The sequence below is a fragment of the Watersipora subatra genome, chromosome 4 (genome assembly GCF_963576615.1).
Source record: "Watersipora subatra chromosome 4, tzWatSuba1.1, whole genome shotgun sequence".
In the NCBI taxonomy this organism is placed as follows: Eukaryota; Metazoa; Bryozoa; class Gymnolaemata; order Cheilostomatida; family Watersiporidae; genus Watersipora; species Watersipora subatra.
The window spans coordinates 43,637,833-43,652,997 of NC_088711.1; the positions used below are offsets into that span (position 1 = coordinate 43,637,833).

A 15,165-nucleotide genomic window follows, 5' to 3' on the forward strand; every position below is an offset into this window, starting at 1 on the left:
AATCCGGCCGACGCCATTATCAGTTAATGTTCAAGTTAATTTCATTGTGTTCAATGTGAGAAAGAAATCTAATTTCAGATTTTACAGCTATGGAAGGTCACGAATACACAGCTCAATCAAAGGAACAGACTACTGAGATTACTACTAATAATTTATGTACGAGAGGGGTTACAGAGATTACGCCTACAAGAGGATTCGACTACAAGAGGTTTCGCCTACACTTCCTGGAGGTTACGTCTACACTTCCTGGAGGTTACGTCTACACTTCCTGGAGATTACGTCTACATTTATGGAGGTGGTGCATACCATTGATTGTTGAAGAAAAAATGTAAGAAAAACGGTAAAAAGTAATGCAATAATAGTGTTGTCACTTAACTTTGATTGAAAAAACATACTATTGATTAAAGTCATCTATCAATCAGAACGAAAATCGTGGAAGTGTAAAATAAAAACAATTTAATATCTCCTTTCCTTTCTTGGCTTTCTTAACGATTACTACCACTGCTACTATTACTACTGGTGGCTGTTCGGAGCCACAAGAACGCTAAGATGTGTGCTTAAAATCTCAAAGCTTTGGTAGATGCTTTGAGTCTGATAAAATCATCACCACCTTAGGGTGGTAGTACCATTCGTTGTACTACGAATTATTATTTATTGATAGTTTGTAATTAATTAATAGTCTGCAACTAACGGTGAACTAGTATTAATAATTTGATATATTGGGCGTTGGTCTGTCTGCTTATAGTAATTTAATAGTCAAACGAGTGTGGGTAAATGAATGAGACAAAATAATATGATTATTTGCGAATAAATAACAAAAAAATAAATAGTTGTTTTATAACTAAACTGTTCCATTCTTCTGGTCACTTTTAATGTTTTACGCATTGCTTTGTTTTAGCTTGCTTTGTAAAACATTGTTTTAGCAATGTCTTATGCATTGCTAATATATACAGACTAGTAGTAATATTATATCTTTGGTATATTATACCATATACATAATATATATTACATATAATTATGTAGTGGTTTTATTATTTTGTGTTGCAAGCAAGGTTGATTGATCGAAAGGTTGAATCATGAGTTAAAACTGTTTGTCTTGGGATGGCTAATTGTGATAAGTAACATTACATTAAAAATTTCATCCTCTGAGCAGTACAATTAGTCTAAAACTGTAAATTATGAAACGCCAATACCGTGTAGCAGGCTGTACGCTACCATTTTCCATGTATGTAGCTTTGTACGCAACATCTAAATTACAAGTCCCAAGTAGCGAATGGGACCAATGTCAATATTGGTATATTGATATTGGTCCTGATCAATAAGTCAATATCACCACCCAGAATTTTACTAAAAACATTATGACAAAGTTTAACTCATCTGTCTTTCGAGGTTTCAAAATAATTAATTTCTCATAGTTGAAGAAAACTAACTCTGCTTTTTTGTCTATACAAAAATCTCAGTGCAGCGTTTTGAGTTCACTTTAGTAAAGTAATATCCTTTGTAAGGTAAAGGTCCCAAACCATGCAGCCATACTCAGGACCAGGTCTAACTCGTGAAGTATCAGCTATCTTTCTTGTCTTTTGATCTGCATCTTTCAGAACCATTGTAAGCATGCCGATTAATTGCTCTTCCTCGGATTCAATTTTAAAAATATGTTGATTAAATTTCAGATCATTCTGCAACTCTACCACAAAACAAGGATTAGAAGTCACACTTTGAAGATGGTGATCATATAAGATGAGAAAGTTATTTGTATCCATCGGCAAAGACGACTTGTCAATAGAGAGATGGTAATACTTTTGTGGATTAAAATCATGTGCCAAATTTTGGCTCAAGATTCAAGAGAGCATAAATCTTGTTGCAGCATGGGAGCTTTGTCTTGTGTAGCTGTTGAGGCTTTGTGTTATCAGCTAAGTTGTCAGTTCATCTTCGGCCACTTTTTTGGCACTCACATGGAGTCCCTTAATACCTCGTCTCTTAGCCTACCAAGCATCATTTTATGCAATATGTAGCAGGCACAAAAATAGCTCTAGACTCTCTCAACAAGCGGTTTGGGCGTTGTCTGTTAGAGTTTTGCTGTTGTTGAGCACACGACTCCTTTCTTAAAGCTAGTCTAAACAGGCTAAACTAGCTCATACAATGATTAGCAGGGCTTTTGGCTCACAAAAATGAAGCAAAAGTTTAATCATTATATTACTGTTTGAACATTTTAGAATATTATACCTATAACCTAGCTTAAGTTGATTTGTTCTGTATCTTGCAAAATCTTGCATTTGTTCTCTGTGCAAATTTTCTTATCCGCTCACTGTTGGGTTTCTGATGTATCGAGGTAGAGAAAGTAAATTGCATTATCATACTTTCTAATATTCTCAAAAATCATACTGCTTTTTCATGACCTTCTACTCTACTTTGTAGAACATTGAAAGTCGATTGAGAAAGAATGATGACAGTCAGAAGATAGGGTGATATGACGATACATATGTTATTGAACAAATACTAGTACAAGTACAGATACTACCATTTTAAGATGTATCACTGACATGATGGTGCTTATATGTGATGAATGAGAAAATGGAGCAAATAAATCTGTAACTGGATGTTTGTATTTTGTTGCAGAATAAATCCTGAACTTATAATCTATCTATTGATTCAATTGATGAAATAGGAAAACTTCAGCAAGTAAAAATACTGCAAGAATGTGTACTTAACATATGAACTGTTGTGTGTACAAAAGTAGCCCAATTCCTCCAAATTATAAAAAGTGAGTAATTTTGTATAAGTCTAAATGATATTCACTTCGAAATAGTCTTTTAATGTATGCTTATTATATAGCAAAGCTAAAGAGAAGGAGCCGTTATAGTAGCCATGCAAGGAGATTGAGAAATGGGTTTTTACTTCATTTCAAAGATATTTATTACAGCATTATAATGTGGTTGAAGCTATGGCCACTTTAGCATAATTTTATCAAACGTGCTTAATTGTTTTGTGGTATTTTTGTTAATTTAGAGTTGGCTCCTTTATATGTCATATTTTTTCTTGCTAAAACAATATTGTTTAGTAAATAATTTCTTTTTTATCAAAGTGAAATAACAGGTTATATGCAGAAAAATCAAATTTTTATGAGAGCCTTCTTTTGCTCATTTATGATGGATGACACTATTGTAAATCATATAACTTGTATTTGTAATTTACTCTGTATATATGCATATGTACCCAAGGGTGATCTCAACCGGCTGTGAGGGAGGCTCCATGTAAAAGTGAAACATAATGGTATGCAATAGGAGATAAAAAACAACTCCAAAGTTATGAAATGATATATTGACCAACAACCATTGCTCACTTTTAGTGATGGGCTGCTGATAACATAGAAATACTCAGTTATTGACATGTGTCTGTATGTATAAGAGTAACAACTTCAAAAATACATACGCTTGTTTTTTGCTTAATAATTCAATAAAAATGTGGTTTTAACTTCAATAACACGGTGTGTTGCAAATAAACGACTGTTAAATCACCATGGTTCCCAATAATCAACTCGAATTAAATTTATATATTTGCAAGGATTTGATATATGGATGATTATAGGATTTGATATAAAAAATAATTTACATAATAAAATACATCAACACACGTTCATAACATGCATTCATCGTGCCATTCGTAATTTTCTGCATCACAATTCACAGAATTAAAGTAGGGGCAATATCCTAGATCGTAGGCATAGTCTATCAGCTTGTAGACGTAATCTCCTGTAGGCAAAATCACTTGTAGACGTAGTCTCCTGTAGGCAAAATCACTTGTAGGCGTAATCTCCTGTAGGCAAAATCACTTGTAGGCGTAATCTCTGGCACCCTACGAGAGATAATGGTGTAGGTGCACAGTGCTATTGCTATTCCATGAACTGCAAAAACCGCAAGAATGGACTTTTAAAGGAAAAGGCATGACATTTCACAAGTGAGTCACTTCTACTACTAGTTCTATTGCTATTGCTCAAGTCTACGACTACTAATAGTTGTGCTACTACTAGTTAGTACTGCTACTAGTTAGTACTGCCACTAGTTAGTTCTACTACACTAGTCACTGGGTGAGTGAGAGTCGATCAGTGTCACTACTGAGTGTACGAGTTTGACTGTATTTTGTCGGTGATTAGATAAATTTATAAGCTAGTGAGTGAAATGTTCTTCCTTCAGAACGAAGGTTTTTTATTATTTAAATTTGGAATTTTTTTTATATTAATATTTTGGAACTACAACCCATTAGGTTATTTCTAAATATTTATATTTGAAGGAAGTGTTTGTCGTGCTTATAATATTATTTATTGTTGTACCTGGATCTAGCTAGCAGTAAGGAGATAAGAGTAATAATACTATTGTTATTACTACTGTTGCTAACTAACTACTACAGTTTCATTTTAATTTTTAGATTTCCAAACAAAGCAACTGAGAACTCTCGTTATTTACAATGGTATCGCAACTGCAGAAGAGTGAATAAGCCTGATTGTTGAGCACTTATCTGCAATGAACATTTCAATGATCCATGTTTTGACAGCAGGTTAAAACGTTCGACTGAAGTCATTTAAAGGTAATATTTTTCAATGTTGAACGATACTTTTCAATGATTGAATTTAAAACCATATTGTCAAGCACAGTGCTGCAAGGTGCTCAACTTAAAGTAGCTATATCTAAAAAAAAATTGAGAAACCTCAAACAGCACCCAAAACAGTGACAGCTGCCACAGCAAGTGCCTATGAATATGTCTGCAGCTTAGCAGTTGTGTGATCTGTTATCTGTGATTCTTCATCTTCGTTTCTGGGATTTAATGTCCAACGCATAAATTATGCTGTCCTTTTTATCATGTGTTAACTGTGTAAATGTTTTTTCATTTCCTAGTTGTTGTAATAAAACTACATAATACCCCTGCAAATCATAAATTCCAAATTGATAGCAATAACTTGCAATTTAGAACACAAAACATCTTTTTGGAACAAAAAAAATCAAAATAATTGATTTAAGTAAAAAAATCAAATAAATCAATAGAAATCGATTTTTTTGATTTAAAAAAATCATCGATTTTTAACAACCCTGCCTACAACACAACAGGGTAAGACATGGTGAATCTTTTCATATCAAATAACGGTAATGTGAATTTTGTTGCAAGTCAACCTTTAAGCTTTATGCCTAAGATGGGTGTGAATGACTTCCAGTGAAAATTGCCACATTTTCATTTTACATAGCGATATGGTAGCATTTTGAGCTGTTTTATTTTCGTTTATTTTATTAGTTGTATTGTTGTATATTAAGGGTACTATGTTTATGTGAATAAGACATTCATTTTTGTTGATTTTACGTAATTGTTATAATTGATGCTTTTGTTTAGGGGGTTGGAATAATAATCCTACTGTTACTCAGTTTAAGGCTACCTTCGCAAACTTATCAGCAAGTGTGGTGCAGAATCAAATGCTAGTAAGACAGGTAATGTTACTGCTCAAAACGAGATTCTCATCATACAGGCTACTCCAGAAGTTGATCAGTTTGTGGAACGCAATGATTTCAGATGTCAAATTTCTGTTATAGGTAACAGTATAGTCTATATAGCTGGCTACATTGTGCAAAAGCTAACTAAAATGCTGTCGTTACATTGGCCGTCAGTTGCTGGTTACCACTAAGTCAAGTATCCAGTACCGACATCGCTATACTCTACTCAAGCTACAAAACAATGGAGGATTGGTGCGTCCATCAGACGATGTCATCAGGATCCTGATAGTTGCAGATCAATACTTTTGTATTCATACAAAGCCAGATCCACTTCATTGTGTGGTGTATTTTATCAGTAGTGTAAGATCTAGTGATGTGTTATGCTTTGAGAAACACCTTACGGATACGGTAGATGGCATATCCAACCACTGCGTCATTGATGAAAAACCTTATTCAGTCGTTTTATGATTTCCGACAGCATCATTATGCTAAAATCCTACACTCAAACTGCAAGGTGCATCTTTGTGGCATACAATACTAAAGTAGTACTTTTTAAAGGCCAGTAACAATGTAATCACTGTAATATTCATCTGCAGCTGTTGTTGTGCTGTTATTCCTAATTTGATTTAGTTCTAAGAAACTCTGATGCACCTTGGCTCAATATCCAGTTCTATACAAATGTCCTTTCACACAGTTTCTGTAACGTGTATGTATAAGTTTAATCATCTGATTACACTAATTCCAGCATTTCCTTGTTTGCATTATTTTGATTATCCTCTATTACAACTGTTTTTAATTTCCGTTTAGTTGTTGCAGTAGTTCATTCCATCTTTTACAGATACTGTATTATACATATCATACATTCATAAGCTATTATCACTTAAATCTTGAAAACAGTTTGTTTTGGCAGCATATGTGTTGTTTTTATCGAAATACTTCATGTGCTAAGTTTTTCCATATGCATTTATGCATAAGTAATATAAATTTTAATATAATGGAACAGTTGTTATTTGCCTGAATATATCATTTGCTGGGTTTATGCATTTGTAATACAACAGTTTGTATGAGTAACATGGTCCACGAAAATCTATTATACATCTACTTATCATTTGATATATCCCACTCCATATGTTATAAATAGGTTTTTTTCTATCAGGGCACTCTCAACGTTGTGTAGGAGTAGCTTTCATTAACACCCAGCTGGAAAATAACTATTCAACATGTACATTTCTGTCATTTTTCACCGTTTGTTTACAAACGGAACTAGCGCTCGATTAGCTCTCCAATATGGCGCATACGTTCCGTATTATTATCAACGTAAAAGTCACGTGATTGCCATTCCAGGGGTTTTAAGTTCAATGGTTTTGTTTCGGCATTATTCAATCGTCAAGTCGTTCTCTGATCATGTGACCCAATACTTCGCAAATAATTTCTGCAGCACTTTTCAATTATCAAAGGTGACCAACAGGCTCGTCATGATTATCAGACAATGATATGTACTCCTTCGAGATAAGGTTAACAAGTTTAACGATTTTTTTACGGTAAGTTATAAGATATCAGTACTAAAAGTGACAGCATTACAATTGTCAAGGGAGAAAATTGAATTTATTTAGATTTTATTATTTAATATTTCAAATTTGATATTTAAGAGAAAAGTAATAATAATAATTTGATAATAAAGAAATAATAATGAAAACTGTATTAGTTTTTGTGTGTTTCTTCTGAGAGTAATAGTATTATGGCTCTATGGTTCTATGTGTAATGGTTAGCCTCTGGACCTTGAGTTCAATTTCTCCCAAGACAAATTTTGACCGCAGACAAAGTGGCACTTCTGCCCCACAAAAATCAGACTGCTGATATAAGGCCAAATTGAAATAACAACTCAATCAATGGAGATTGGCACTCCTATTATTAGTTCTCCTTGCAACTTGTTTTGACAATAACGCTATTGCAATGACAAGCCCAAGTATCAAGTTCACAACAAGTGGTATGGATATTGCAAGGCCTACTACTACTTGTAGGCAATTAATTGTAATAGACAACAAGAATGCACCAGTGGTTTGTTTTCAAGTGTCTGTAACTCTATTTCCTTTAGAAGAACAAAAATAACAGTAATTCTGTCAATTCTAACTAACCAAAGCAAGCAAAAATAACAATACGCTTGTATACATGTAATTAGCCCTATTGGTTATGGCCTTTCTAGGTTTAATAGTTACGTGTGTTTGCAAGGCGTGTAGTGACGAGGCGTGTAATGACGGCTTCTTCTGCTGGCAGGAGGCTGAACGAAATGTATTTCCTCAGGTCCTTGTAGTTTCCTGGCTCTTTGGGTAGATTATATCTGCTATATGGTCCCTCCTCAATGGGTTTACCTTCTGCAGGCTTTCTGCTGCAGGCTCCTATGGCTTATATTAGCCTCTGTCTGCGGCCTCTTTTGCTGCTTGGCTCGCTGCCAAGTTACTGTCTCTGGCTTGCTGCCAGATGCGCTCTGCCTTTCTCTGGCTTGCTGCCAGATCCTGTCTGCTTTGGCTTGCTGCCAGCTCCTCCTTATACTTATTCTCGGATAAGTGTAAAATGTCACTGAATTCCTACAACATTTTCGTAATGTCTATTTCTAGTGTCTGTGATGTCAGCCAGCGGTCCTTTCTGACATTTGATATCTGATGCCTTGACAGTTGACATCTTATGGGATTCCATGACGATGTGATACGCCGTGAATTGAACTAATAATTGGTACAAGGCTTGTCTTCCATGTCAGCCAGCATTCTTTTTTCTGACATTTGATATCTGATGCCTTGACAGTTTTCTAACATTTGATATCTGATGCCTTGACAGCTGGCACTTTATGGGATTCCATGACGCTGCGATACATTCGTGAAATAAACTAAGTTTATAGCTTTTACAAAATTGGCCATAACCTAAAAAACCATCAATAGCTGATTCATATAAAATGGATTTTGCTATAATATTCATTCTGAGACAGTTATAATAATTTATCTTACATAAAGTAAAAGATATATTCATATTTCATGCTTTTCTATATTCATTACATCAATTCTATTTTTTTAAAACATTAAAATTCATGCATAGTTATATTTTTACAAAGTCATACTATCTATAATAGTAGTATATAGAGAGCAGATCTACACACAAAAGTGACGGATCCAGCGGGGGGATAGAAAAAGGGGGTTGTGAATTAAATTGGCTAGGGGTGTAGATTGAATCGTGTGGAGTTGAATGAGATGTTGGGGTTTGGGGGGAAATTGTGGTGTAGAGTAGGGGGTTGAATTCGAGGGGTTACGGATCCGCTCCTGGCGTAATCGGCGGATTATCTGTGGATGAGTCATCCGATTAGCGGGGGATGAGTCATCCGATTAAACGCGGATTATCGCGGGATTAGTCGGGGGAATCGTCGCGGATTAGTCGGGCGAATTGTCGCCGATTATCGGTGGAATAGTGGGGGTGAATATCTGGGACATCGAGGGCTGGATGGTTTTCCGGAGTGGATCTCGCGGATTATCGAGGAGAGCGAGAGATTACCTACCGGATGAGTGAGGGGGTTAATATCTGGGACACCGAGGGGTTGATTTTCCGGAGATTGTTATATATTTGAAACATGGAATATATATGAGAAAGTGTTTATGTGCAAAGTGGAGAATGTTATATATTTGAGAACGTTGAATATATATGAGAAAGTGTTTATGTACAAAGTTATTTTTTTTTAAAGATTTGATGTTTTTGTAATGTTGAAGCTCTTGAATGGTTAAGAATTTTAAGGATTTTTATTTTCGGTTTTTTTTATATATGTTGAATGAAAGATCAGTTTTATTACAAAATTATTCACTTTAAAAGATATATTTATATGTATTATTCATTATTTCCATCATCATTTCGTTTCAATAAAAATAAAATAGTTTATGTTTAACTTGAAATATATGAAATGTACAAGTAGATAAGTCACAATAAAGATAATATAGTATAAATGAAACATTGAATATATATAAGAAAATGTTCATGTACATTCTTTAAAACGAAGTGTACAAGTAGATAAGTCAGAATAAAGATAATATAGTATAAATGAAACATTGAATATATATAAGAAAATGTTCATGTACATTCTTTAAAACGAAGTTTGTATCGAGTTGTTCATTTTCGTTGACTATATAATATATATAATGTGTAATTTCGCGAAAGTTGACTATATAATATATATAATGTGTAATTTCGCGAAATTCAATTTCGCGAAATTACACATTATATATATTATATAGTCAACTTTCGCGAAATTGGATTTCGCGAAATTACATATTATATATATTATATAGTCAACTTTCGTGAAATTGAGTTTCGCGAAATTCCACAATATATATATTATATAGTCAACTTTCGTTGACTATATAATATATATAATGTGTAATTTCGCGAAAGTTGACTATATAATATATATAATGTAGTACTTTCGCGAAATTCAAGTTCGCGAAAGTTGACTATGTAATGTATAACATGTAATTTTCGCGAAATCCAATTTCGCGAAATTCACTTCGCGAAATTCGATTTCACGAAATTTGACTATATAATATATAATGTGTAATTTCGCGAATTCCAATTTCGCGAAATTCACTTTCGCGTTGATGTACAAGTGAGCCGTGATTTATAAATGTATATATAATAATAAAATGTGAGTAAGATAAAAGCTACTGAAGATACAATAAACAACGCTAGGATTGTGCTAGTCTATGTTAATATACCAGTGAGCAGTGATTATAATTGTATATAATAATAAAATGTGAGTAAGATAAAAGCTAGGGTTGTGCTAGTCCATGTTAATATACAAGTGAGCAGTGATTATAATTGTATATAATAATAAAATGTGAGTAAGATAAAAGCTACTCAAGATAGAATAAACAAAGCTAGGGTTGTGCTAGTCCATGTTAATATACAAGTGAGCAGTGATTATAAATGTATATATAATAATAAAATGTGAGTAAGATAAAAGCTAGGGTTGTGCTAGTCCATGTTAATATACAAGTGAGCAGTGATTATAAATGTATATATAATAATAAAACGTGAGTAAGATAAAAAGCTACTGAAGATAGAATAAACAAAGCTAGGATTGTGCTAGTCCATGTTAATATACAAATGAGCAGTGATTATAAATGTATATATAATAATAAAATGTGAGTAAGATAAAAGTTACTGAAGATACAATAAACAGAGCTAGGATTGAGCTAGTCTATGTTAATATACAAGTGAGCAGCGAATATAAATGAATATATAATAATAAAACGTGAGTAAGATAAAAAGCTACTGAAGATACAATAAACAAAGCTAGGATTGTGCTAGGCCGTGTTAATATACAAGTGAGCAGTGATTATAAATGTATATATAATATTAAAATGTGAGTAAGATAAAAACTACTAAAGATACAATAAGCAAAACTAGGATTGTGCTAGGCCATGTTGATATACAAGTGAGCAATGATTATAAATGTATATATAATAATAAAATGTGAGTAAGATAAAAGCTAGGGTTGTGCTAGTCCATGTTAATATACAAGTGAGCAGTGATTATAAATGTATATATAATAATAAAATGTGAGTGAGATAAAAGCTACTGAAGATACAATAAACAAAGCTAGGATTGTGCTAGGCCGTGTTAATATACAAGTGAGCAGTGATTATAAATGTATATATAATATTAAAATGTGAGTAAGATAAAAGTTACTGAAGATACAATAAACAAAGCTAGGATTGAGCTAGTCTATGTTAATATACAAGTGAGCAGCGAATATAAATGTATATATAATAATAAAACGTGAGTAAGATAAAAAGCTACTGAAGATACAATAAACAAAGCTAGGATTGTGCTAGGCCGTGTTAATATACAAGTGAGCAGTGATTATAAATGTATATATAATATTAAAATGTGAGTAAGATAAAAACTACTAAAGATAAAATAAGCAAAACTAGGATTGTGCTAGGCCATGTTGATATACAAGTGAGCAATGATTATAAATGTATATATAATAAGATGTGAGTAAGATAAAAGCTACTGAAGATACAAACAAAGCTAGGATTGTACTAGTCCATGATGATATACAAGGGAGCAGTGATTATAAATATATATAATAATAAAATGTGAGTAAGATAAAAGCTACTGAAGATACAATAAACAAAAAACTAGGATTGTACTAGTCTATGTTGGTGTACAAGTGAGCAATGATTATAAATGTATATATAATAATAAAATGTGAGTAAGATAAAAGCTACTGAAGATACAATAAACAAAGCTAGGACTGTGCTAGTCCATGTTAATATACAAGTGAGCAGTGATTATAAATATATATAATAATAAAATGTATTATTATATATACTCACATTACTTACTCTCATTTTATTATTATATATATATTTATAATCACTGCTCACTTGTATATTAACATGGACTAGCGCAGTCCTAGCTTTGTTTATTGTATCTTCAGTAGCTTTTATCTTACTCACATTTTATTATTATATATACATTTATAATCATTGCCCACTTGTACATCAACATAGACTAGTACAATCCTGCTTTGATTATTGTATCTTCAGTAGCTTTTATCTTACTCACGATTTATTATATATATATATATATATATATATATATTTATAATCACTGCTCCCTTGTATATCAACATGGACTAGCACAATCCTAGCTTTGTTTATTGTATCTTCAGTAGCTTTTATCTCACTCACATTTTATTATTATATATACATTTATAATCACTGCTCACTTGTATATTAACTCTTTCGCTACCACGTTAATTGTTGACCAAACGATTATTCTGCCCAAGTTAATTCAAACGGATTTTCTAAAAAATCCGATATACCGTTAGTATTTAAGCAATATCTCAAAAAATGAAAACATATATCGTTTTACTTTTAAATGTATCTTATTCAGAACAAAATTCTCCACAAGATAGGTGTAAAATTGTTTAGCAACTCTTACTCTCACAAAATTCCTGACGCTTTTCTTTGCGTTGAACAAACTCGGTGTGTTTCTTATTGTCATGACGATAACGGTCTGGTTTTACCGTTTTTGAAAAAATAATTAGAAATGGAATTGTTGAACCAAAAATTTAGTTGCACGTCATTGGCAACAAGGTTGTTTCATTGGAAACAAAATTTGATTGGCCTAGCTGATGTGTGGGATTTGTAATTAAAAGAAAAAGTGAAACCCTATTGATGAGTCGATACACCGTCTGATTGTCTGTATTTATATTACCGCGAATTGATGGAAATGTTCAACAAAAAAAACAAAAAAAAAAAATTTTTTTTATTTTTTTTTATTGGTTACACCTGATTGGCAAAAAGGTTGTTTTATTGGAAACAATTCTTTCAACAACATGTGGAGATTACTGTCTTCTCTTTGCAATATTTTGGAGCAGAGGATGTTCAATAGAAGATTTTCTAACAGTTATGCTAAAAATTTCTGAAACAGATACACGAGATCATGTAGTTCGAAAAACTATACTAGATAGATATGATTGGAATGAAAAAAAATTAGTAAAAGTCTTAATAACGAAGAAAATGAAGGTGTTGACAATGTACATATTCAAGGAACTTCCCAAATTGTTAAATTACTAGAAGATCTGACATAAATTTTTTTTTCTATATTTTACAATTGAATATACATATATACTTTATATCGAAATAAAGTTGGTAACAAATACAACCGAATATTATTTACTTTTTGATATAAGTTTTATATATTGATATACTCACACTGAGTTGGAGCTATCCTCAAAATAATCCACATATTAATCCATGTATGCCCCTTTACTAGTTCATCATCTTCATCTATTTACTGGTCGAGAGACTGTTATGGAATGGTTAAGCCAAACCAAACAGGAGAATTCCATAGGTAAACCTAGGAAAACAATCAGGCCGAATGCCAAGGCGCTTGTCCACACAACAGCCCCTGAAAACAGCGACACTCAACGAACTTAATCGCGAGTAGCCGGCTAACAGAATTCTAGCTGAAGCATACAAGCCTTATGGTATCAACACTCGATCGACCCAAATTCTCAAATATAAGTAGGCATCAAGAGATGGTTAATGAGGCAGAATATTCCATCAGATTATGCAACGCTTATATAGTGAATTGAAGAATGATGGGTGTGTCCAAAGGAATTAATGAAGCGAAAATAGTAAACAGATTTTCGCGAAATTGAATTTCGCGAAAGTGAATTTCGCGAAATTGAATTTCGCGAAATTACACATTATATATATTATATAGTCAACTTTCGCGAAATTACACATTATATATATTATATAGTCAACGAAAATGAACAACTCGATACAAACTTCGTTTTAAAGAATGTACATGAACATTTTCTTATATATATTCAATGTTTCATTTATACTATATTATCTTTATTCTGACTTATCTACTTGTACACTTCGTTTTAAAGAATGTACATGAACATTTTCTTATATATATTCAATGTTTCATTTATACTATATTATCTTTATTGTGACTTATCTACTTGTACATTTCATATATTTCAAGTTAAACATAAACTATTTTATTTTTATTGAAACGAAATGATGATGGAAATAATGAATAATACATATAAATATATCTTTTAAAGTGAATAATTTTCGCGAAATTCAATTTCGCGAAATTACACATTATATATATTATATAGTCAACTTTCGCGAAATTACACATTATATATATTATATAGTCAACGAAAATGAACAACTCGATACAAACTTCGTTTTAAAGAATGTACATGAACATTTTCTTATATATATTCAATGTTTCATTTATACTATATTATCTTTATTCTGACTTATCTACTTGTACACTTCGTTTTAAAGAATGTACATGAACATTTTCTTATATATATTCAATGTTTCATTTATACTATATTATCTTTATTGTGACTTATCTACTTGTACATTTCATATATTTCAAGTTAAACATAAACTATTTTATTTTTATTGAAACGAAATGATGATGGAAATAATGAATAATACATATAAATATATCTTTTAAAGTGAATAATTTTCGCGAAATTGAATTTCGCGAAATTACACATTATATATATTATATAGTCAACTTTCGCGAAATTACACATTATATATATTATATAGTCAACGAAAATGAACAACTCGATACAAACTTCGTTTTAAAGAATGTACATGAACATTTTCTTATATATATTCAATGTTTCATTTATACTATATTATCTTTATTCTGACTTATCTACTTGTACACTTCGTTTTAAAGAATGTACATGAACATTTTCTTATATATATTCAATGTTTCATTTATACTATATTATCTTTATTGTGACTTATCTACTTGTACATTTCATATATTTCAAGTTAAACATAAACTATTTTATTTTTATTGAAACGAAATGATGATGGAAATAATGAATAATACATATAAATATATCTTTTAAAGTGAATAATTTTGTAATAAAACTGATCTTTCATTCAACATATATAAAAAAAACCGAAAATAAAAATCCTTAAAATTCTTAACCATTCAAGAGCTTCAACATTACAAAAACATCAAATCTTTAAAAAAAAATAACTTTGTACATAAACACTTTCTCATATATATTCAACGTTCTCAAATATATAACATTCTCCACTTTGCACATAAACACTTTCTCATATATATTCCATGTTTCAAATAT

The 15,165-nt window shown here is 31.7% G+C and overlaps 1 long non-coding RNA gene across 1 annotated transcript; it reads left to right on the forward strand.

The window, feature by feature from the left end:
- Nucleotides 1–3,853: 3,853 nt before the first annotated feature.
- On the forward strand, nt 3,854–6,339 carry LOC137394708 (uncharacterized). The gene is made up of 3 exons (XR_010978353.1): nt 3,854–3,954; nt 4,423–4,581; nt 5,574–6,339. It is a non-coding gene; the product is annotated as an uncharacterized lncRNA (long non-coding RNA).
- The last annotated feature ends 8,826 nt before the right edge of the window (nt 6,340–15,165 follow it).